The sequence below is a fragment of the Rhineura floridana genome, chromosome 14 (assembly GCF_030035675.1).
Source record: "Rhineura floridana isolate rRhiFlo1 chromosome 14, rRhiFlo1.hap2, whole genome shotgun sequence".
NCBI classification, from domain to species: domain Eukaryota; kingdom Metazoa; phylum Chordata; class Lepidosauria; order Squamata; family Rhineuridae; genus Rhineura; species Rhineura floridana.
Window position 1 is genome coordinate 6,041,415 of NC_084493.1, and position 23,125 is coordinate 6,064,539.

Below are 23,125 nucleotides of genomic sequence, written 5' to 3' on the forward strand. Positions count from 1 at the left end.
ACTCTTTTTTTTTTTAAATTATCAGTAACGCATTTTGGGCCCTTAAGTGTCCTATAGCACCAAAGACATCAACCCAGCAGCAATTTTGTAGTGTTTGCCTTCAGAAACAGCGGTTGCAGATCAGCATTTAAAATTATAGATTCCGTTCCCTTTTTTAAAAATAAAGAAGGGAAAGAAAAAAGAGGAAATCAAGCCTGGATTGCTGCTATATATGGCTGGCAGGTGCGTATGTTACTGCAGTGTGGGTTTCAGGATGCCCCAGCAAACATTCAACATCAAAACTGTTTGGTTTTATTTCTTCCACTGACGGTGGTCCCCCCCCCCCCGTTGGAATGTCCTGCCTTATTATTCGATGGCTTCTTTGTCTAGGTCACAGGTGAGCAACCCTTGGGGCACAGGTGGCCTCTTCACACCTTCCCTGAGTCTCCCCTCCCAGCATTCCCTGCCCAGCCCAGCCATGCTCCGTGCAGCTCTTTGGTGGATTGCAGGGACGATGACATTGGTCATATCCACACCATGCTTTTAATGCATGTTCGACGCACATTTAAAGCACACAGCTTCCACCAAGAACCCTGTGGACAGTCATTTCCCTTCTCACAGAACTAAAACTCCCAGCATACGTAGCAAACTACAAACCTCCCCACAAACAAACCAGAATGAATGCTTGTTAAATAGCCAACATCATACATTTAAAACAGATTTAAAGTACTTGGCTTCCCACAAATAATCCTGGGAACTGTAGTTTCCCTTCTCACAGAGCTACAATTCCCAACACTCTTAACAAATGACAATGTGTATGTAGCCCTAATCTTCCTGCAAACAAATCAGGGTGAATGCTCAATAAGCAGGTCATCTGGTAGTGCCCTAAGTGTGCTTTGTGATCATAGAATGCTGACTGATTGTTGACTGGGGGGTCAGGGATGGAAAACTAGGTGTGAGGGGGAACAGGATGCCCGTGGTTGGAATCTTGAGTGAACCCTCCACACTGCAACTTTTTGTGGCAGGTCCCACTTGTACTGTCTACTTTCAGAGAAGCCTTCCCATATTACCTTGTCTGCTGAGGGCATGTTGCCAAGGATTCTGGGGCATGTTCTATGTTAGGGCAAAGTTCGCCATTCCTGTTGAGGTTCTTGGCTGACCTACTTGAACTGAGGATGCAATGTAGATGTTCCTGCAGCTGCATCTTGCACAAGAGGATTGGATATAGCAGACCACCTTAAAACAGCTTTCTCCAACCTGGTGCCCTCCAGATGTTATCAGCACCCAACTCCCATCACCCCTGACCGTTGGCTTTGGTGGCTGGAGCTAATGGGAGATGGCAGTCCATCAGAATCTGAGATCCACAGCTTAATAACCACCCCTACTTTAAAGGAAGCTTTTCCATCATGTGTGATCTTCCTATTCAGGAACTCCACAGAAGGTTCTATGGATTTTAGCTGAGAAAACACTATATTAGAAAGATTGACGGGTTTTTTTTAAAAAACAAAACCTGGTCACACAATCCATAGTGTTAATGAATAGTTGCATCGACTGGCAAACAAACTTTTCCAGGCTGCAAAAACAAAACAGTCCTTCCAGCAGAATAAAAGAGCTGTGTTTCCTGGCTAATATTTGCACAAGCTTGTTCTTGCCCACAATGGCAAAGTCACTTGCATGGTTTTCTTCAAGCTATTCTTCTCCGCCCTCTTGGTAACATTTTCATTGTCAGTCCTGAGTTACTGTTTAATCCATAATCGCTTGATAAATGGAGTTCAATTGGAATACCTGTGTTAATTAAACCAGAGACGGAAGAGACAGCTTTCATTTCTTGCTGATAATTTTCCAAGGTATATATATATATTCTTTTAAAAATGATCACTGGAGCTGGTAAAAGAAAGAGAGAGAGAGAAAAACCTGGAGACTTCACACATCCTTTCATCCCCCCCCCCCACACACACACCAAAAAATCAGGAGTGTTTAATAACATCTTCATCCGATAAAGCCTACAATTATTCCATATCCCCTGGCTTATACCTTCACAATTCCTTCACTCCTGCATCTTTGTGGGAAATAACTGTTTCACATCATAAAAAAACATTTCCCATGAGAATGTAGATGAACTTCCAAAGCTGTAAGAAATGGAGAAGGGCCATAGCTCAGTGGCACAGCATCTGCTTTGCGTGCAGAAGGTCCCATGTTCAATCCCTGGCATCAGGGCTGGTGCCAGAGGGCAGCCAGGTGGCCCCTGCGGTCCAGAGGGGCCCCTGAAGGGGCCCTCCTTAGGATGGGAGGATGACACTCCCATTCTGTGATCAGTGGCAGCATCAGGTTCTGCAATCCAGCCCTGCCACGGATCACAGAGAGGGAGCTCCCGGGCACCTCCCTAAGTACAGACAGCCCAGGCTTCAATAAGCCCACATGCATGCCCCACCTACTTTTCCATCAGTGTGAATGTCATGTGCACTTTGTGTGCATGCCTGCCATCACCAAAGATGGAAGCGGAGGGATTTTCTAAAGGGTTGATACTCCTGCCACCCGGTTGGGTGATGGCAAGCATGCACGCCATGTGCACACATCAATCATATAATACGAGATGTAGGTGGGGTGCATGGGTGGGCTTATTAGCCCTGCGCCACCTGCATCTAGAGCATGTTGGGCTATGGTACCGCAGGCTTGGGACAGGCGGGTGCCCAAGGGCCCAGTCATGTCTGGCGCCAGCCCTGCCTGGCATCTCCAGGTACGTCTGGGAGTGTCCCCTGCCTGAAACCCTGGAGAGCTGCTGCCTGTCAGTGTAGAAAATATGGAGCTAGATGGGCCAGTGGTCTGACTCAGTATAAGGCAGCTTCCTGTGTTTCCTAAGGTCAGGGATTGTAAGAGTTGTAGTCAAATGACATTTGGATTGCACCACAGTGGCTGTTCTTGCCACAGAGACATGGGTGTTTCTACACACACACTTGACTACCTGTGGTCTATTTATACCCCGCCTTTCTTTCACCATGGAACCCAAGGCGGCATACATATGGTTCCCAGGAGGTCTCCCATCCAGGCACTGACCAGACCTGACCCTGCTTAGCTTCAGCAGGGAGCTGGCCTCCTGTGTCTTCAGGCCAACGCCTGGGACTGAAAACAGCAACACACCTTGGTCCATTTATCCCAGGTACTAGGAGCAAAAGAAGAGCCTGACTGCTGAATCAGGCCAGTGGCCATCTAATCCAGCATCCTGTTCTCACAGTGGCCAGCCTAATGGGAAACCTGCAATCAGGTCCTGAGTACAAGAGCTATCTCCCCTCCTGTGGTTTCCAGCAACTGGTATTCGGAAGCATACTACCTCTCGCCATGGAGACAGAGCATTGGCTACTAGCCATTGATAGCCTTATCCTCCATGAGTGTTGCTAGTCATATTTTACTCTGACTCTGTCACCTTATTTTTTAGAAGTAAATAAACCCCTGCTAACTTCCTAAACGGGCCCTTCTCTCTTGTTCGTTTGATCCCTTGCTAATTTTGGCATAATATTGCAAGGGCTAGTAAGTACGTTAGCCTAGAGATGGTTTTGAAGCAATATGTGTGTGCATGTGTATTGGGGGGTACTTTTAAACACGCTGTGTGCAATTTGCGATGGTCATCTTTAAAAATACAACTCCATTATCCTTTGTTTCCCATTTGGAATGAATGAGGCTAATTAATTTCAGGCCATACTTGATGAGGTCAGCACCATACGAGGGGGTGCGTGCTAGACATTGCTAATCTCTTTCAGCTGAGAGTGATGAATTAAAGATGAAGCATGCCTTTGCAGGCCTAATTTAGAATGTATATAAAAAAACACACCCCACAACAAATAATACTATACCCTTCTCAACAAAGGAAAACTTCTTCTCGTGGGCTCCCATGAAGTGTTGATTTTGGAGAAATCTTTTATTCACTTTGGGAACCCATTTGTGGAGGAATGAAACAGATCACATTATAGCCACATGGGTTTTGTAGGGTACATGTGTGTATGTATATAAAAATTCACTAGTGTTTAATATCCTGTATGTATTTTGCTGATGACATCTTCACTTGTTACTTTTTTTCCCTGAAGATATTTTTAGTGTGGTTCCTAAACATGTGAAATTCAAGTTTGACAAAACACCTGCATCAAATGTTCAAGGGGGTTGGCCCAGGAGAGGGGATTCTTTCATTCCTTGGCCCCATCTGCATTACACATGTTTCCCCAAAGAATCTTGGGAACTGTAGGGAACTATGAAGGGAATAGGGGTCTTTTCTGGGGGAAGCCATGACTGTTTAAAGTGGCAAGATACTACTTTGAATGTATAGTGCAGATGGGGCCTCTGTGGTAGTTCCTAGGCTATGGAATTCCCTCCCCACAGAGTTGTGTCTGGCACCTTCATTTATGTAGTTTCTGCCGTATGCTAAAGATGTAGCACTTTACCTTGGCGTTTGACACCTAATCCACCATATTCCTGTGATTGTAATTTGTTTTACCTGTTTTTAAAATTGAATTTTAAATTGTTGTAACCCTCCCTGGGTCCTGCTGGTGAAGGGCAGGTAATAAATATACTAATAAATACTAATACTAATTTGTTGTTGTTATGTACCTTCAAGTCGATCATGACTTATGGCGACCCTATGAATCAGCGACCTCCAATAGCATCTGTTATAAACCACACTGTTCAGATCTTTAAGTTCAGGTCTGTGGCTTCCTTTATGGAATCAATCCATCTCTTGTTTGGCCTTCCTCTTTTTCTACTCCCTTCTGTTTTTCCCAGCATTGTCTTTTCTAGTGAATCATGTCTTCTCATTATGTGTCCAAAATAGGATAACCTCAGTTTCATCATTTTAGCTTCTAGTGACAGTTCTGGTTTAATTTGTTCTAATACCCAATTATTTGTCTTTTTCGCAGTCCATGTTATATGCAAAGCTCTCTTCCAACACCATATTTCAAATGAGTTGATTTTTCTCTTATCCGCTTTTTTCACTGTCCAGCTTTCACATCCATACATAGAGATCGGGAATACTAATATGCTTATCAGAGACCCAGGGTTGATTGACACTAGGGATGGACAAGAAATTTGATTCAGTTCGCATTTCAAGCCGAAGCTATCAAATTTGCACTTTCAGAAACAATGTGGGAACCGAAACACAGCCATCCTTCAAAATTCGCACTTACTCAAATTTTGCAATGCCCACTGAACAATGTTTACAAAAATGCATATGTTAGGGGAAAGTGAGCAATAAAAATGAATTTATGAGTGAAAATAACACACGCAAATGCATTATATGATGAGAAAATCCTTGCAAAAAATATGTTAGTCAAAACTGCCTACAAAAATGTGTTTATTAGGAGACATTTGTACTAAAATGCTGGAGAGTTTCCATGAGGATTGTTTTAAAATAATGTTTTTGCAAATTGTTACAGAAATGCGGAGAACTGAATTTAAGATTGGAAAAATGAGAGACAGAGAGAACCGTAATGGACAGATCTTTCCATCCCAAGCTGACACAGAGCCAGTCTAGAGGAAAGGTTGGAGAACTATAATGAGATCCCCCATTTCTTTACATGTATTTTAAAAGTAGTTGGGGAACTGCTTCACAGAGCTACAATTCCCAGAGTGGTTTAACAATAAGTCCCTTTTACCAAGGAACTCTGGGAATTGTCGCTCCTCCTGGGAAGAAAGGTGGGATATAAATTTAATTAACAACTTGCAGCCCCCTTCACAGACTACAATTCCCAGGATACTTTGGGGGAAGAAATGTGTAATGCAGATGGGGCCAAAGAACTGGGCCATATATTTGGACTTTGGCAATTGCAAAGGGTTAATGCTTTCTCCCAGCACCATTTTATCTGTGCAAATCACCCCCCAAGACCCCTATGAAGCTGCTACTTGCCCTGTTAGAGAATAAATATTAAACCCACATTGTTCCCCCGTAATAAGGCTAATTGCACCTCGCCGAGAGGAGATGAGTAAAATGCATTGGGGGGGAAATGGAAGGCAAAGGGTTAAACCTGTCTCCCAACATAGTGATCCCAATCCAGTTTAAAGAAATGGGAAATCAGATCCTGAATGTCTAAAATCTCATCTTATTTGGCGCTCAATAGCAGGCAGAGGTTGTCCCTCTAATGTGTGAAATAGGGCCAAGCTATGCATGATAGCCATGACCAGGAATGGGTGAATCTGTCAGTTTTGGGTGCTCTCATTTTTCCACTCCTAAGTTCAGTTCTCCACATTCCCACACCAGTTTGCAAATTTTTATAATATACAATACTCCCTCTTCCATTTGTTTCTTGTTGTTCTCAAACTAGAGGAAAGAAAGATTTTTTAAAAGCTGGAGAGGGAGAATAAAGAAGAAACGAACAGTGAGGAATGGATGAGGCAGCTTCAGAAGGCATTTGGGGGCCTTATAAAATGAGGTCAGGGCTGTATGTGCCCCCTGAGCCGCAGGTTGCTTACCTGTGTTCTGTGTCATTGCAGAAGACCTGTAAGACTGTCCCCTGGCTGAACAATCCTAATCAACAGATCATGCAAAGCTTGGTCAATGAATTGATTCATTTGTCAGTTAATTCCTCAAATGTGCACATGAGTCAAAACAGGCCTTCTGAAATGTGAAGCTTGCTTGGTTTGTTTTTAGATGACATTCCTTCCCCCCCCCCCGGTGTTTTCCAGCAGTAGGCATCATTTTAGAAGAGACATCTTCTCCTGGGTGTAAGAGAAGGGGATACATACCTTTCCCCAGACAATACATGACATCTGCAGATTTTTAGAAGTATATAAAATAATATTTTGCAACCAACCAAACAAGAAAATCTGCATCTTCATTTGAGAGGAAGGGCCATAGCTGAGTGGTACAGCATCTGCTTTACATGCAGAAGATTCCCGGCTCAATTCCTGGCATCTCCAGGTAGGGCCGGGAGAAACTCCCTGAAATCCTGGAGAGCTGCTGCCAGTCAGTGTAGACAGTACTGAGCTAGATGAACCAGTGATCCTACTCAGTATAAGGTAGCTCCCCATGTCCCTAAGTATTCTACAGGGAAGGGTCATGGGTCATGCTTTTCATGCACAAGGTCACGGGTCCAATCCCTGGCATATCGAGGTAGGGTGGAGAATGTCCCCTGGCTAAAAACCTAGAAGGTCAGTACTAGTCAGTGATGGCAATACTGAACTAGATGGACCAGCGTGTCTGATTCCATATAAGCAGCTTCCTGTATTCCTGTGTTGATTAATCATTGCACTTTTAAAGTCAATCAAATAAATGTCGCCACTCTAGACATCTGTGTTGAAACAAGTTGCATCTTGTTTACCCCCTCAGTTGCCAGTCATCAAATCACAACTGATCAAGTTGATCGGTGATCGAGTTTAAAGAAACAGAGTGATGTAAAGTCCTGTTCAGGCATTATAGGGCCTGATCAGATGCCAGTATAATTTGGATCTGATGCTTTTTGCAGATCCTTTTAATTTGGACCGTTTACATGACGTTTTTGCCAACGCGAGTACATTCAGGTGCTTTTGCCTTTAAATCTGGATTAAATCAATGCGACAAAACCCCGAAATTGCTTTTAAAATCCACACCCACCTGGGTGCGCTTCTACTGTGTATTACCTTTTAAGCGCCTTTCTTTGGCTGCGCAGTTTCTTCGCCATTAGATCCTCCCTTTTCTCCACCCCTTTAACTGTCTCTGGGCATTATTTTGTTTCCTGCCATTGACGAAACAACTTCCGGTTGTTCTTGCCTTCCTTTCTCCCGCTTTCTCCCCCTTCCGCCCCAATACATTTCCTCCCCCTCTCTTTTAAACAAAATCACATTCATCCAAATTATTCACCCTAGAATATCTAATTCTATGAAAGCTCTCTGCATGTTGAAAATATGGAATAGATACAAACCAAGGTTTTATTCGAAAATACCATTATGTGTCTCAAGTCAAGAAGCGTTTTATAGAAGAGAAATGTCTGGAAAAGAGAAATGGTTAACTTATCAAGAACTATTAGAAAATGTACATGGAGAATACACAATGAAAGAGAGAGAACAATTGATAAAGGAAGGATATAGTTTTCATTGGTTTGCCTATTTACAATTGTTAGAAAGATATAAAATGGACAAGAAAATGTATGGGTTTGAAATAAGTAAATCTGATTTTGAAATAGGTTTGTATACAAATGATGAAAACATAATTGCAAAAATGTATAAACTTTTATTGAAAATGGATATGGAGGAAGAACAAGTAAAAGAGTGCATGGTAAAGTGGGCAAAAAATTTTGGTCATAACATACAAATGGATCAATGGGAAAATATGTGGAAAAAAGGCTTGAAATTTACATTATGTTATAATCTTAAAGAAAATTTTTATAAAATGATGTACCGTTGGTACATGACTCCAGAAAAGCTGTCAAAAATGTATAGTAATGTCTCTAATGTTTGTTGGAAATGTAAACAACAAGAAGGATCTTTTTATCATATGTGGTGGTCATGTAAAAAGGCGAAATTATTCTGGGCACAGATAGGTAGGAAGATGCAAAAAATTTTAAAGATAAATATTCAGTCAAAACCAGAATTTTTTTTACTGGGTTTTATGGATAAACAAATAGAAAAGAAATATGGAAGAATATTATTATATATGATTACGGCAGCAAGATTATTATATGCACAAAAGTGGAAAATGGAATCAATACCAACAATGGAAGAATGGCTACTGAAATTAATGGACTTAGTAGAAATGGATAAATTGACGTGTTTACTTAGAGAAAAATCGACAGATACATTCCTTAAGGATTGGAAGCCTCTCCTAGACTTTTTGTCGAAAGATCAAAATAAAATGATGATACTGGGATTTGATGATTAATTAAGACAGCTTATGGAGAAAAGGGATTCTGTATGTACATATCAAGGGACAGGTTTGATGTATATTATATACTTATAGCTGATCTGTGACAAATCGGAAGTCAACCATTTTATTTTTATTTTTTGTTGTAGTATTGTTATGTTTTTTCTTACTTTGTTTTGTTTGTTTTTTGGAAAAATTTGAATAAAAACTATATAAAAAAAAAAAAAAAAAAAGAAAGCTCTCTGCATGCGATGTGAGCAGTTATTTCCCCCACCCCTTTATTCTCTCTCTTCTGCAGCGACACCAACAACTCCCCGAGGGTAGCAGGGAAGAGCTGGAGCTCTGGAAATTCCTTCCTGGGGAAATCTTGCTTGCCCTGCCACCAGAGAGGAAGATTCCCCATCAGCCTTGGCCGGCTCTCTCGCTCGAGCTGCGGGGGAGGGTCTGCAAGCCGCTATGCGCAGCTCGCTGGAGCTACACCTAGGCTTGGAGTGCATGCAGCCACGGCGAGAGGAGGCTGGCGAAAGCACCGCTGGGGTCATTTATAAGTGCCCAAAAGCACAGGGGAAAGGGGAGCCACCTTGGCATCTCATCCCAGCATCTGCTCCACTCATCCCACTCACGGAGAGCGATAATATTAAACAGTCGATGATTCCTTTAGTAGCTGCTTTTAATGTCTCTCTAAAGATAATTGTTTGGTTTTTTTTAATGTTTCCCAGAATGCATGCTGAGGCTTGTCCTGGGGAGCTAAAGGCACACCAGTCTTGCACAGGGACAGCCTAACAGCCGTGGGTGGGAGCAGGAGGGATGGCAGACAGACTGCACCGCAGCGAAGAGGGGCAGCTGTAGGCAATTCCCTTTCTTACAAGCTCCCATTCCTCCCTTCGTTTAGGGAAACACCGCCCCTTCCCCGCCTCCAAAGTTAACATTCTAATGTGTGGGCAGGCAACAAGGAAACGCTGATAGCAACAAACGCACACGCATGTGAATGCTAAAAAGAAAAAGAGCCAATTTATTCGTAGCGAGGGCGGAAGTATGTGAACTGTCAAAATCAATCGTGATGGGGAAAGCAGCACTTTTAATGCGGGTCTTGGCTCATATGTGAACCAGCCATAGTTCCCCTGTAGAGCAACACCAGAGCAGAGTGTGGGGCGGAGCCAAGTAGCTGCCTCCCCCTACCCCCTGGAACCCATGATCATGCAGAGGTAGGTATCTGCTGAAAGCTTTTGCCTGATCTGAACCCTACACAGTTGGGGTTCCGGCTAGTATGGAGGCCTTCACATATACGTACTGCTGTACACACAAAGGCTCCTCCCTGAAGACATCATCATACAGGAGGGTAGGGATGGAATGGTCTCTCAATTTTGGTTCTCTCTCTTTGTTATTTTTCCAATCATAAATTCACTTCTCCACATTTCTGCAGTAATTTGTGATTTCTTTTTTTTAAAATCCTCATGAAAATTCTTCTGCATTTTAATGCGAAATGCTCCTAATGTGTGTGTGTGTGTGTGTGTATATATATTTGTATGCAGTTTTGACTAATGTACACATTTTTGCAAGCAGTTTTTCCTAACATAATGCATTTTTGTAGGTTATTTTCACCACTGTATACATTTTCTGCACACTTTCCCCTAATGTATGCATTTTTGTAAACATTGCTTGGTTGGAGAACCACATCGCAAAATTTGAATAAGTGCGAATTTTGACAGGTGGCCATGTTTCGGTTCTCACATTGTTTTTGGAAAGGGCGAATTTGATAGATTCGGCTTGAAATGTGAACTGAATCAAATTTCTCCCCCATCCCTGCCACCCAGCCCTGAGCCCCACTTCTGTGTTGATCTGTGCTGGATCTATAACACCTGAATATGCCTTAAATGCATGCGTGAATCAACCCTACAACTTCTCTGTGCTTTCTGTGTATATTAGAAACAACTAATTATTTTGCTAAAGCAGGAATGGGGTTTTTTTTAAGCCCTAGGGCCGCATTCCTTTCTGAGTAACCTTCTGGGGGGCCACATATACTAGTGGTGGGTGAGGTCAGAGGCAAACAGGGGCAGAGCAATGAACATAAACTTCACCTTTGCAAAGTAGGCTACTTTCTACACATACACACACACACACACACCTCTCTATCCTCCATCTTGGGAAGCAAGAGACGTGGTTAGAGTTCAAGGACATATTCTAGTCAGGCAAAGACCTCCAATGACAAGTGCAATACAAGGCTGGCAAGGGGGTGTGGTTGGGGTGGTGGTGTGTGGCTAGGGAAAGAGATTGAATTGGCCTGGAAAGAGTCCCAAGGGCAAAGAGAGCTGTCTGGAGGACCACATTTGGCCCCCAGGTCTGAGGTCCCCGCTGGTTTCCCCACATCTGCTAAAGAGACAAACTAGTAGTAAAGAATTGATAGCAGAATTGGCCTATCAATTCAACCTGGTAGCTCTGCCCACCTGTGCATTGCAGTAGTCCTCACAGAAGAAACCTGCTTCTCATTATGTCCTGTCTACATGCTGAATCAATCTCTCGGCCCTTTGATTGCTTCTGAAAATATTTATATTTCTTAATAATGCACGTTTTCTCCCCTGAGATTAAACCCAGACAAGGTTTGGCAATAGCCAGCAAATAGGCTGAGAGATTCTTTTGAGGAGGAAAAGGGAGATAAAGACCACATGTTTGTTCTTATTGTGAAACCATTAGAGCACATAAATCTGGCCATTTGGGTCATAGACGCATCTGAGGGTGGTTGTAAGAAATACAGATTGGCACATTATGGTCACCGAAATGGACTTTATAGATGATGTCCCATGCTTTGTAATTCTCCATTGCTGCCCCTGAACTAGGTTCTTCCAGCAGTTTGAAGGCTATTAAAACTCTGAATGGAGCATTATTCCACTTTGGGGCACATTTCTTGGTCTTAACTGTCAAAGGCCTATTGAAAGAATCTGGCTTTTGAAATAAATCAGCCCTCCTTTTTTAAGGGAACGTACCATTCTTTCTAATAATTGAATCCCTTACAATATATATATATATATATCAGTGGTGATTGATTCCAAGTTGTACAGCCTGACACATCTGTGTTGCAATTTGGTTGGACTATACAGAAATTCAGATACACCTGAATACATTTAAGGCAGTAAAATCTAGGGTCAAATGTCAGCCTGCTAGATGCACCTTATTAGGGATGAGGGGGATTTGGTTCGGTTTGCATTTAAATCCAAATCTACCTAATTTGCACTTCCTGAAAAAAATATGCAGTTGTCCTCTGAAAGTCACAAAACTCCAAATTTTGTGATGCCATTCTCTCGCCAAAGAATGTATACAAAAATACATATACTAAGGGAAAGTGTGCATGAAAATGCAAGTATTACTGAAAAAGATGGCATTGAAAAATGTGATACTACACAAAATTGCTTTGCAAGACAAGTGTATATTAGGGAAAATTGCAAACGAAAATGTGTATATATTTATTTATTAAAAGACCTTCACACTAAAATACTGACAAATTTTCATGAGGCCTCTTCTTTACACATTGCAAACTGAGGCAGAAATGTGGAGAACTGAAGTCTGGAAAAATGAGAAACTGAGATAAACAGATATTGGCAGACTCACCCATCTGTACACCGAAGCACCCAGATGTCTAGACCAGGAATAGCAAACTGACAAATGTACAAGTTTGTTCTGGTGCCCCAAACTATTATTTATTTGTTTGTTTGTTTAAAAGCATTTGTTATCTCGTCTTTCTGAGTCAACGTGAGCCTAACCACCTAGGTAAGATAGCTTTAAAAGAGGCTTAAATAAATTCCGTCTACAAATGTACAAAATGATCTTATACCGATTTGGACCACTGAACCGTCCAGCTTGGTATTTTCTACACCAGGGGTAGCCAGCATGGTGCTGATGTCCCCCTCCTCCCCAGTGTGACAGGACCACAACTCCCATTATTCCTGGCCATGGGCCTCACTGGCTGGGCTTATGGAAGCTGGAGCCCAAAACCTGGAGGGCACCATGTTGGCTATCCATGATCTAAACTGACCTGCAGCAGCTCTCCAGAGTTCAGACAAGGGTCTTTCTGAGCTTTGGCTGGACATGCCAGGGATTGTACCTTGGACCTTCTGCATGCAAAGCAAGTGATCTACCACTGACTTCAGGCAGTCACCTAAAAAGAACCCTATCAATGGTTACTAGTGGTTATGGCTCTGTGAAAAGTAAAGAATCAGATGTGATATATCACTGAAAATGAATCACTAGAGCCCAAACACTGGGGGAGAGTGGCTTTATAGTCCAGCATAGCTTTCCAGAGGTGTTTGTCATTCAGGCATTCTATGGAATATGTAAAGGTTTCAACTGGGGAGAAGAGCAAGGGTGCACATGAAAGCTTTACCTCAGGGGGGTGCATGCATGCACGTGTGTGTGTTGGTTCCATTTCCCTCCTTCATGAATTGAGCATGAAGGTCTAAAGTGGAATTCCAAGCTAGAAATGGACAAATCTGTCGATTTCAGTTTTTCTCATTTTTCAATCTCAAGTTCAGTTCTCCACATTTCTGCATCAGCTCGCAAAGTATTGCTTTTTAAGGTACTCATGAAAATTCATCAGCATTTTAATGCAAATTTCTCCTGATATACACATTTTTTGCAAGCAATTTCCCCTAATACAGTGCATCTTGTATATGTTCCTTTAACTAATAGATGCAATTTTTTTTTTGCACACATTCCAGTAATGTACACATTTTTGTTCCCATTGTGTGGGGGGAGAAGTGCACCATAAAATTCAGAGAAGTGCGTATTTCAAAGGAAGTGCAAATGAGGGAGTTTCGCCTTTCAGCGCGAACTGAACTGAATATCTCCCCCAATCCTATTCCAAAGCATGTCCTGCTGAGTGTGCTTAAAATCGTTCATGTGATCATAAGCCCTGATAAAGCATGCTTCCCAACTGTGTTAAGGTTTCTAGGCTTGTTCAGCTACAATCTCCCTTCAGAACTTTGCAAGGAATGTGAAACGTTCTGAAGCTTCTTCACACAGAGATGTTGAAGGTGTGGCTGACATGAGAAACCCAGTTTCCCTCCCTCACAAGTTCATTTTTAGCACCTGAAGGGGGCATGTGTAACTGCATATGTAACTGTGTGTGTACCTTTTTCTCCCCTTCCTCATTATTAAACTTTAAATTGTAGGCTCCTTGAGGCAGGGACCTGTCAAATTGGATATACAATGTAATCCTAAACATGTCTCCTCAGTAGGAAGTCCCAGTGAATTGAATGGGGCTTACTCCCAGGCAACTGGGTATAAGATTGCAGCCTAACTTACATAGTAAAATGCTATATACATAGACTGGTATATGAACACACTCCCCTCCAGTGTCTAGTAGAGATGGAATAATCTATCAATTTCAGTTCTCTCAGTTTCTCATTTTTCCAATCTTAAATTCAGTTCTCCATATTTCTGCAGCAATTTGTGATTTTTTTTAAAAAAAAACTCATGAAAATTATCCAGCATTTTAGTGTGAATTTCTCCTAATAAACACATTTTCGTATGCAGATTTGACCAATGTGCACATTTTTGCAAGCAGTTTGTCTTAATATAATGCATTTTTGCAGGTTATTTTCACTAATATATTCCTTTTTATCCACACTTTCCCCTAATATTTGCATTTTTTTTAAAATTGCCTGATAGGGGAACTGCATCGTAAAATTCAAATAAATGCAAACTTTGACGGATGGGTGTGTGCTGGTTGTCAGATTGTTTTGAAAAGTGTGAATTTGATAGATTTGGCTTGAAATGCAAACTCAGTCAAATTTCTGCTCCATCCCTAGCGCCTACTTATTTCTGTAGTGTCTTTCCAAAGTTGTTTACCTAGCCCAGCTGTGCTCCATTATCAGAAGTGAGGTCAGGAAATCTTAGCTATCATATTGTATCATAATGTTGCCAGTTCAAACAAACTGGATTTGTGGAGAGAGATTAATTCATTTGCCCTGTCTCATTACCCTAGAATTTGTCGTCACCCGAAGAAGTAATTGGCAGCAGCAGTGAGTGGCAAATCCAGAAGTGCAGGGTCCCTTCATGATAGTCACGCCACAGACCCTCATAGCCATGCCCCCTTTCTCACTTTCCCTTGTCTGCCTTGCTGTCGCTGTCATCTTGCGAGTCCACACTCCACTACCATAGACATCCCTTGGAGTCAGTCAGCAGGAAAGGGGAGGCTGTGTGTTAGCTACTGAGAAGAGTCCTTTCAGGGGCTGACTGGCCTCCTCTCACTGTCTTTCATTCTGATTGGCTCAAATCAGCATGAAAGGAGGAAGGGCTCTTCTCAGTGGGAAACACACTTCATTTTCATGCTGATTGGCTCATACATAGGGACCTGGCTGGGACCCTGCTCCCAAAAAAGTATCGGGTCTACAATCCACCTCGACCCCAGATGACTACACCTCTGACTGGCCGTAGATTCAGGGCAGAGAAAAGGAAGGCACGTCTTCATACAGCATGCAATTTTCTTGTTGGATCTGATCATGGCTACTGGTTTTGGTAGCTTTGAAAGGGATTTATATAAATTCATGGCACTGGAGAGGCAGATCAGTGGCTATTGGCCATGTAGCACCTCCATGCTCAGCAGCAGTATACCTTCCTTCCATCTTTCTTGCATTTTAATTGCAATTTGATTAAAGAAAAAAGACAGTAGAAAGAAACTGGGAAGGAATGAAGGAAGGAAGGAAGGAAGGAAGGAAGGAAGGAAAACACTGCCAGCTCCCATTAACAGTACATTTAAACATCAATACATCCATCTTAGTTTACACGTATAGGTCAATATATCCCATCCAAATGTCCAAATATGCATACTTTTCAATGCTGGACAAGATGGACTGTCATTCTGATCCAATAAAGCTGTCCTTAGCAAACCTTGTTCTCTGATATTAACAGAGAAGGCAAGTGGATGTCAACAGAGAAGTTGCAAAGACTTTCTGTGAGACAAATGCTTTATGAATGAGATCTGATGACAGATGGCTCCTCCAGACTGGTGTCTTTTTACAGGTGTCTTCTGCCATATATCATTGATGTAATCCTAGTGCATTCTTGGTGGTTGGCCACTGTGAGAACAGGATGCTGGACTAGATGGGCCACTGGCCTGATCTAGCAGGCTCTTCTTATGTTCTTATGTTCTTATGTGATTTTGTACTGGACCGTCCACCCATCATTCCAGTTTATTAGTTGTTCAGTGATGCCCAATAGTACCACATTATTGACACATGGAGGGGCCCTCTTGTGTTATAGCTCAACAAAAGAAGGGAATCAATGACATTTGTGGCATGAAAGGTTACGGGATTTCAGCAGGAAGCTACAGAACATGCACCAACTGGAAACAAAGCGGTGTATCCACTCCCAAAACCTTTGCAAGAACAAACAGCATTGAAAGCAGGGTTACATAGAACCGTCCCAATACCATCACGAGCTCAATTCATCATGAATGCACACAAAAAAAGGACATCTGGAGGAGCCCTTATACCACAAACGTTTGGGGGGGTGGGAGTATTTCACTTTTGTTGTGCTACAGCACAAGAGTGCCCCTACATATGGCAATGATGCAATAATAGTGAGAAATCATCACAGAACAACTATAATAAAATGGAACGATGTGTGGACGGTCCATTACGAACCCACCATTAATGCCTTATTCTTGCTTCAATCACATGTTGCAGAATACACACACCCCAGTCTGGGAGAGGTCTTCTCTCTTTATTTGTTTCTCTCCCCTCTCCCCCGTACTATTCTGGGGTCCTGTTCCATCTCTGAAAGGAGTCTTTCTGCATTAAGAGCTTTAAAAATATCCCTTTTGCCTCATGCGCACAGCAGAGAAAGAATTGCTCCCCACCATGTGTTTCTGTATTGAAAGGGCTTAGTCAAAATGTGTGCATTGCCTGTGTTTGTGTGTGTGTTTTAAGGGGGGGGGATTCTGATTGCAGATAACTGCTCAATTTGATTTAGTGTCGAATGATAGTGATGGGGTTGATAACTCGGCATTCATCGGTAATTCATCTTCTCCTGGTAGAAATTTACCGCAAAGCAGCGCTTTTCCCAACACTGACAAGTCCTATTAATCTTCTTCAGACACATTTCAATAGGTGTCTCCATCTAGACCCTCCATCTAAACACTCTTGGGCATCACCAGAGACTTGGAGACGCCTTCACTGAAGCTTCCACTAGGAGGGAAAATAGGAGAGTAGGTTGTAGCCTTAAAAAAAAAGAATTAATTCTCTGTCCTTTTAATTAGCAGCTCCTGCCAGCCTTTTTCCACTCATGTGTCAATGCTTTTTCCTAACATGAACAGAACTTGGAAAATGTTCCGTTTTTATAACTGATTCAATATGGCCCAGTGGGTGGATGGTTAGATGTGAAGTGACAAGGGTTCAAATGAGAGGTGCAAGTCAAGACATCCTTATTTCAAGCCTCACCCCAGGCATTATCTCATTTGTAAGGCCTTAAGTAGCAAACCATTCTGCCTCATCTTCAACTTCTCATCTGCAATATGGGGATATTTTATTTTATTTCATTTATTTATTATTTGATTTATATCCCGCCCATATATATTAATATGGGTCCACCTGATATTGAGTCACTGCAAGGTTTGAAATTCTTCACCACTACCCTGCAATTTAAAATAACCTTAGGCTACAATCCTATGCACACATACCCAGGAGTAAGCTCCACTGAACACAATGGGACTTACATCTTTGAGTAAACATGCACAGGACTGTGCTGCACATGCTGTTGCTGCTGAAAAACAACCCCGTAAGGTAGGTCAACATTACATTTCCTCACACTGCAGGTGAAGGATTGAGATAAAAGGAGAGTGAATGCTGTGATGAAATATGAACCAGGGGACTTAAAATATACTGCGTTGGGGGAATCCAAGGGACCTTTCAAACCAGCTAAGACCTCCTTAAAGGTGAAATGGCAACCTTGTCTCAGATCTGCTGGTTCTATCTTCCCTTCATACATTTTGATGAGCAATAAATGTTTGGAGGTGGGGTGGGGAGAGAGGACGGCTTTTCTTTCTAGTTTATTTATATACAGACAAAGCCATTTCACTTTGACAAGACCAAAATAAAAGCTAAAATGAGTAAAATTCAATTGTGAATTTCAGGCACAAGCCTATAAAGTTCTTGATCACCGAATCTTGCTCTGTCCATTTACGGCATGATTCTCCAATTGAAGAATGAAGAATTTGGTTTTTTTTAGTGGTTGGAAAGGGGAGCGGAGGAAGATGTGAAATATATTGTAAGGCGATATCCAAAATGAGGCCTCTGGAACACTGTGATTTACTAGTAGCATAAGGTTAAGATGAGTGTCGAGAATTCAAAACCTTCTCTTCTTAGTTTATCCGTTTTTAACACACATCTGTCAAGCGCCACTTGAGCCCTAAGCTCCAACTCTGCTACAGAAAAGCAACTCGAGGTTAATGCGGCCACACAGATCCCCAACTGAACAACTCCCAGGATTCTCCTTTCTTGTTTTCCTTACATTAGCTGCCAATGCGTGGACAAATATTGCTCCATCAAATTAGACCAATAATATTTAAAGATGGATTATGTTCCGGGATCCTCATGGCGGGCAAACAAGATGGGCGCAAAATGGCTGTGTGTGTTTTGCCAAAGACCCCTCAGAATTTAAATGGGGTCATTCGGGGTTTGTTAGCAAAGGAAACAGATGTGGAAAAGTGCCTGGGTCAAGTGCTTTGGGAGAACACACACACCGGTTTCTTCCTTTCCCCCGCTTTCTTTTTCTTCCTCATCTGTATCTGAAGTCCTTCCCTCGATCTTTCTTTTCCCATCCTCTTTCACTCAAGCTGTCGATGGCTACTAGCCACAATGGCTATGTTCTCCCTCCACTGTTGGAGGCAGTACACTTCAGAACTCCCAGCTGCTGTTAATTGCAAGTGGTGGGAGGGAGCACTGGTGCACTCAGGCTCTGCTGGCAGGCTCTCCATGGGCATCTGGTTGGCCACCATAAGAACAGAGTGCTGGACTAAATGGGCCTTTGTCCTGATCCAGGAGAGCCAGTAGTGGCTGGTGCCCATTGGGACTGGTGGGACAGAAGGCAGGAAGCCCAACAGTAGGCAGGGCCAGAGCCAGAGCCAACTCATGCTAGGTTTGTCCCCATCCTTCTCCTCCTCCCTGCTGTGTTCTGCAGAGGTAACACTGAGATGGAGGAAGCACTGGTTAGGCCTCATCTTGAATACTGAGTCCAGTTCTGGTCTCCGCACTTCAAGAAGAATGCAGACAAACTGGAACAGGTTCAGAGGAGGGCAACAAAGATGATCAGGGGACTGGAAACAAAGCCCTATGAGGAGAGACTGAAAGAACTGGGTATGTTTAGCCTGGAGAAGAGAAGACTGAGGGGAGGTATGATAGCACTCTTCAAGTACATGAAAGGTTGTCACACAGAGGAGGGCCAGGATTTCTTCTCGATCATCCCAGAGTGCAGTACACGGAATAATGGGCTCAAGTTGCAGGAAGCCAGATTTCGACTGGACATCAGGAAAAACTTCCTAACTGTTAGAGCCATACGACAATGAAATCAATTACCTAGAGAAGTAGTGGGCTCTCCAACACTGGAGGCCTTCAAGAGGCAGCTGGACAGCCATCTGTCGGGAATGCTTTGATTTGGATTCCTGCATTGAGCAAGGGGTTGGACTCAATGGCCTTGTAGGCCCCTTCCAACTCTACTAATCTACGATTCTATGATTCTAGGACGCTTAAGTGGGACAAACCTCTGAACTGGTTATAAGTCAGAAGACAGGCAGGTGGTGGCTGGCTGATGGCAGACTGAGGTTGGCGAGGCAGTGTCCCACTAGCCCCCAAGGAGTTCTTCGTGTGGTCCTAGGAAGCCTGATGCTCTGCTGATGTTTTAGATAGAAATAAGTCCCTCTGTGCTCAGTGAGCATTTACTGAAGAAGCCAGGCGTACTTTTGTGCACAGATGTGAAGGCCCGGGAACGAACTGGAAAATTCAGAAAACAACAAAATAAAACAGGGCATTTTCTTCCCCGTGCTGTTTGCTTGTTTTTCACTTTTAAAGGGGAAACAAAACAAAAATATCAGGAAAAAATGGGGAGAAGACAGGCTTTTCCCCCCATATTTTTTTCCCCTGGGCCTTCGCATCTCTCATGATTGTTAATACCACTCACAACACTGAGCAATGCCTGGGCACCCTGTTAGAGGTTCTTTTCCATTTATTTGTGGATTGCAGTTATATCCCGCCTTGCCTTTAAGGAGCTCAAAGCAGTGTCCACCTACATTCCCAGCCCTAAGAGGTAGATTAAGCTGAGAAGCTGTGACTGATCCAATGCCACCTAAGGAGCTTTGTAGCTGAGTGGGGACTAGAACTTGGGCCTACTCCGAGATCGACATGCTAAACTCTACACCACTATTGCTCTCTGTAACCTGTATTATGATGGTTTTGCTGTTTATTGGTTATTATTTTTGCTGCTGAGGTTTTCGTTGCTGTTTCATTGGGATGTAGTCAGCCCTACTCAGAGTAAAATGGAAATGAACTGCCTTCAAGTCGATCCCGACTTATGGCGACCCTATGAATAGGGATTTCATGGTAAGTAATATTCAGAGGGGGTTTCCCATTGCCTCCCTCTGAGGCTAGTCCTCCCCAGCTGGCTAGGGCCTGCTCAGCTTGCCACAGCTGCACAAGCCAGCCCCTTCCTTGTCCACAACTGCCAGCTGGGGGGCAACTGGGCTCCTTGGGACTCTGCAGCTTGCCCACAGCTACATGGGTGGCAGGTCATATAACTCCTGAGCCACTCACTGTGGGGGTGGTCTTTAGTTGGCCTTTGACACCCAGGAGACACTAGCTGGGATTTGAACTCACAGACTGTGGACTCCCATTCAGGCTCTCCTCCTCACTGTGCTATACCAGCTGTAGACCTGTTGAAATTAATGTGGAACATCTGCAACCCCTCCATTGAGAGGCCTAATGAAGCAGCACTTAGATCCCAGCATGTAAATAATGCTGATCGCTTACCTGTTCACCTGTGGTGAGCTAATCCTGCTTTCAGGCAACCAGATGGAGGGAATTGTGTGTGCTTAGTGCACTACTCTGGCTTTCAAGAGAAAGCATTTGTGTCAGAAAAATAGCACAATGTGCACAATTGCTCCCCTAGCCCCTCCATGTCTTCATGCGTTCCATGCACATGCACATAGATTTGATTTGTGCAATCTTTTCCCTCGGTATGCACACACACAGACACACATGCAAACTACAGAAACATTACCTTATAAATGTGGAGGTGAGTCATGCTTGCAAACAGTTCCTTGTACATTTCCCCGCTTTGTTCCTGCTTCTAGAAAGTGCATGAAAGGTCCATTGGCATCTCCCATCAGAATCATCCTGAGGAGTTCCTACAGTAAATGTAAGAAGCAAGTTGAACTGGCATCCTTATTTGTTCTACACAAGTAGATTATCTTCATCATCCTCATCATAGAATCATAGAATAGTAGAGTTGGAAGGAGCCTACAAGGCCATCGAGTCCAACCCCCTTGCTCCATGCAGGAATCCAGATCAAAGCATTCCCGACAGATAGCTGTCCAGCTGCCTCTTGAATGTCTCCAGTGTCTGAGAGCCCACTACCTCTCTAGGTCATGGGTTCCATTGTCGTATGTCGTATCAACAAGGCTTCATATAGTGTAGGGGGCAAGACTTGCAATCCTAAACACACTTACTGAGAAGTGAGCCTCACACAACTGCATGAGACTTATTTCCAAAAGTAAACATGCATACGATTGCATTGCATGAGGCTGAGCAGTGGTGAACCAGGATGTTTCTGGTCCAGCTATTGCCTCTGGCATGAATTCACTAGGGCAGCAGTTCCCAAACTTTTTTTCCCCCTCCACAGACCACGTGAAAATCTCTGGTGGTCTTGTCAGACCACTTAATGATTTTACCGCCTGTTGTACCAATTGTAATGTGTTGTGCTTGATGCTGTATGATCCTTCAGGGTATATTTATTGCTTCTTTCATTTCTCATCTTGTATTTTATAGTGTTACAATTTGCATTCCGTAGAATTCAAACTGTAACACGATAAAGTACAACAGAAGAAATAATGGCAGCAATAAAAATAAATATGAAATCAAATATGAATGAAATCAATATTAATATTTAATGTGGACATGCCACAGACCTCCTGAAAGAAGCTCATGGACCACTGGTGGTCCATGGACCACAATTTGGAAGTCCCTGCACTAGGTTGTCATCACAAGGAAATCTTGGAATAAATCTCAGAAATTATGGTAAGCACCAGGGTATGGTCTGAAGGCACATGAAGCCACTACCTTACTGAAACCAAGCAGGTGTCAGTCTGCTCAGGGTCTGGATGGGTAATTGCCAGAGAATCACATGTACACTGCCTTGGGTTCCACAATGGGAAACAGGCAGGATACAAATGCAAGAAAATAAATAGATAAAACCTACTGTCATCTCAGCCCACCCTCCCAGTATTGGGATAATTATACTGGCCAACACTGCAAGGTTATTTTAACAATCACTGAAATCATGTATGTGAAGTTATTTGAAGTGCTGCTTAAATGCTAATTAGTCTGGTATTCACAGCCAGGGTAACTGTTTTCTATCTGTTGCCATCCAGTGTTTATAATCAGTTCTAATCCCATGGCTCAAGCAGCCTCCAGTAGTTCACTGCATAGGACACAACGTTGGCAGCAACAGACAGGACTTTTAGGTCCACCAAGGTAAAGGCCAGAAATGCCTCTATTTACCTTTAGGGAGAGGCACTAACTCAGTGGCAGAGCACCTGCTTTGCATACAAAGGGTCCCACTCCCCAGCATTTCCAGGTAGGGCAAGGAAAGATCCCCATATGAAACCCTGGAGAGCTGTTTCCAGTCAGTGTGGACGACTCCGAGCAAGACAGATCAATGGTCTGACTTGGTATAAAGCAGCTTTGTATGTTTTGCTATTAGTACGCAAACTCCTATACAACTTGGGATCAAGACTTCTTGTGTGAAACTAGCCCTCCCTCCAGTCCTCATCTCAAGATGCAGAGATTAGAAATTAGAGCTCAGTGGTGGAGCATCTGCGTTGCATGCAGAAGGTCCCAGGTTCAACCCCCGTCATCTCCAAATAAGACTGGGAAAAGGCTCCTGTCGGAAGCCCTGAAGCTATTGTGGGGGTGATAGTGAGCTAGGTGGACCAATGCTCTGACTCGGTATAAAGTAATTTCCTGTGATCCTGGATCCCTGTCCTACCTTTCTTCAACAGGACTCAAGGTAGCATTAAACCACTCCTTAAGCAGCCTCCCATGCAGGCATTAATGAGACCCAGACCAGACT

The 23,125-nt window shown here is 43.1% G+C and overlaps 1 long non-coding RNA gene across 5 annotated transcripts in view; it reads right to left on the reverse strand.

The window, feature by feature from the left end:
- LOC133369924 (uncharacterized) overlaps positions 1-23,125 on the reverse strand; it is a 60,383-nt gene that overhangs the window by 16,551 nt on the left and 20,707 nt on the right. For 4 of the 5 annotated variants that reach the window (XR_009759023.1, XR_009759024.1, XR_009759025.1 and 1 more), the window contains exons 2-4: positions 21,056-21,182; positions 19,545-19,773; positions 1,050-1,764 (exon numbers count right to left, since the gene is read on the reverse strand). This is a non-coding gene — a long non-coding RNA (uncharacterized LOC133369924). The remainder of the gene's footprint in view (positions 1-1,049; positions 1,765-19,544; positions 19,774-21,055; positions 21,183-23,125) is intronic. The other variant, XR_009759022.1, reaches the window with a different exon arrangement.